General features: G+C 34.5%; 1 pseudogene; it reads right to left on the bottom strand.

Moving 5' to 3' along the window:
• Nucleotides 1-968: 968 nt before the first annotated feature.
• LOC139704622 (olfactory receptor 4K13-like) lies at nt 969-1,909 on the bottom strand (annotated as a pseudogene).
• Nucleotides 1,910-2,946: the final 1,037 nt, after the last annotated feature.

Genomic DNA, 2,946 nt, shown 5'->3' with positions numbered 1-2,946 from the left:
AGCTTTTTAAATGCCTGGGCTTATCCATCTCCTCTTCCGAGTTCACTGTACTTAACACAGGTAACTGTTCTGTCATCTTTCACAGGGCAGGACCAGAAATATATCATTAACAGTTTTTCTATTGCTTAGAAAACAGTATGGTACATAGTAAATATTTAGAAGCAGAATGTTTCAAAATTGACTGAATTGAGTTAAGAAAATAAGTCATGTTTTTTGGTAGAACACAAAAGGGTAAAACAGACATCATTTTAAATTTTAATTGATTAGATATTCTTAGAGAACTATTTGTGCAGTCAAGCAAATGTTTGATTTTTTTTTCTTTTTTTGCTTAGGATCTCTCTAACTTGCTGAAGCTTGCTTTGAACTTCAGATTTTGCTGTGTTAGCCTCCTGAGCCACCAGGATTACAGGTGTGTGCCCCAACAATGAGCAAATGTTTGAAGTATTAATTTCTAAATAAGTTCATATGTTTTATAAGAAAGGATATTTATTGGAACCATAGAGTAAGAAAAAATCCACTAAATTCAATGCTGAACTTTACCAAATAACCTTCACAAAGTTAACATAGAGTGATAAAAATCTTTTTAAACATTACACAAGTTAAAAAATGATTTTAAAAAATAAATGCCAAACACCATCTTCTGTGTTATATTAAAGTGTTCTAGTTTTACATATTAATACATTGAAATATCATACATTGTTAACATAGAAACATTATGTTTACATATTGCACACATTTTAAGACAAGCAGCTACATGGAAAACATATTCATATCTAGGCATTACATCTGTATTATGAACATTTCCATTTAAATCTTAAAGAAAAATATCTTAAAAATTCCAGTAATTTGGAGGGAATAATATTGATAATATTTTACATTTTCATTTTAATTATTTGAACAAGTATACAATAATGAAAACCTAAAAATAGCAGAAGAAATACATAAAAATTAGAGATCACAAGCAATATTTACCTGTCCAGGGAGAAAACACTATTCTGACTGCACAGTCTCTTAATGGCTCCTTTCATTTCCTGATTCCTCAGAGTATAAATCATTGGATTAAGAAAGGGGGTGATTATAGTGTAAAACACAGACAGAAACTTATCTACAGAATAACTATTGAATTGAAAAGCATAGATGAAGATAGCGGGGCCAAAGAAGAGGGTCACTACAGTGATGTGAGCAGAGAGTGTGGACACAGCCTTGGAGGAGGCCCTGGAGGAGTGCTGCCAGAGGGTGACGAACATGATGATGTAGGATATGACCAAGAGGATGAAGCACACCAGGGACAGGAGCTCACTGTCCACAATCACCAGGAGCTCCAGGACATAGGTGTCAGTGCAGGCCAGCTTGATGACCAGAGGGAGGTCACAGAAGATACTGTCCACAACATTGGGACCACAGAAAGGTAAACCCACCAAGAAAACCATTTGGCTTGTGGTATGAATGAATCCAATTGACCATGACAGAACCAGAAACCCAATGAGCATCCTGCAGTTCATGATGGTCTGGTAGTGCAAGGGCTTGCATATGGCCACATACCTGTCGATGGCCATAGCTATCAAGAGAGACATCTCACCACCCCCAAAGAAGTGCATAAAGTACATCTGGACCATGCAGCCCCACAATGAGATGGTTTTGCGTTTTCTAAGGAAGTCTGCAATCACTTTGGGAGTTGCAACAGAGGACAGACATAGGTCAAATATGAGAGATTTGCCAGAAGGAAGTACATGGGTGAGTGAAGATGATTATCAAATATCACAGAGATTACAATGAGGAGGTTCCCCACTACAATGGCTACATAGACAAGAATGAAGATGGTAAGAAAACGTAACTGAAGTTCTTGAGAAATTGAAAGTCCCAGCAGGATGAATTCAGAAATACTTGAATTTTTGTTTAGGATAGCCATTTATCAATTTTCATGAGTTTCTTAGATGTCATCTGGAAGGTGGAAAAAAACATAAAAAATGACAGGGACTAACAAGATACCAAGCCTAATCTTTACTTAAACATCTTATTTGTTATTTAGGGAGCCAACCCTTTTGTTAAGGTGACTGCTTTGTAGGTGTTCCTTGGTATTTTGTAGTCTGAGATATTTCACAGGGTAGAAATTGAGTAGAAACTGTGGTGGATACCACTCCACATAGATCAAATTTGTCCTTTGGTTAACATGAGACAAAGTCAGTAGAACATGCTTAAACCTTGTCTGTTTTCATGTTCAGTTCCAGGCAGACTGTGAATGAATCCTTAGTTTAGAATGATACAAGAGGTGTTTGAGAAGAATCAGAGGAATACATTTTTATATATGAAATCCTAAATATTACTTTTAACTTCCACTTTTTAAATTATTATTATATTTTTAAAGTTTTACTTTTTCCTGAATTCAAAAATAGGAACATAATCAAATTACAATTTTCATATAGATATGTTATCTATTTTACCTTCAAATAATGAGGAAACCATTGATTACTACTTTTAGTACTGCTAAATATAGCTGAATTTTCCACCTCTATAGTTTCGTAAGAAAGAAAATTGTAAAAAAAAAAAAAAATCTACAATATGTACTATGGTTCCATGAAGAGAACTAATAAGTTGCTAACCCCATATTTTGATATAAAGAAAAACATTGATAGAGTTACAGTAAGTTGAGATCAGACCATATTGCTGTGAAAGATTAAGTTTTTAGACTGAAACACTCTGATTCTCAAAAGTATATTAGCTTATCCCACACATTCCTAGCTCTTCAGTTTGTGTATCCAGTAAAGTAAGTGTATGTTGTCTATTCTTATTATGCAATTGTTGTAAAATTGGGTTAAAGACCATTTGTATCTGATATCCCTGTTTAACACGTTTTTCCATGTGGTGTTTGCATAGAAAAAACAAAATCATGGTCTTTAAGACCAGAATGTAGTGAAGTTGACTCCTATAGTCCTGTTCAGCTTTTCT

This window comes from Marmota flaviventris, chromosome 2 (assembly GCF_047511675.1).
Source record: "Marmota flaviventris isolate mMarFla1 chromosome 2, mMarFla1.hap1, whole genome shotgun sequence".
Lineage (NCBI taxonomy): Eukaryota > Metazoa > Chordata > Mammalia > Rodentia > Sciuridae > Marmota > Marmota flaviventris.
This window is presented reverse-complemented; position numbering and strand designations above follow the sequence as displayed.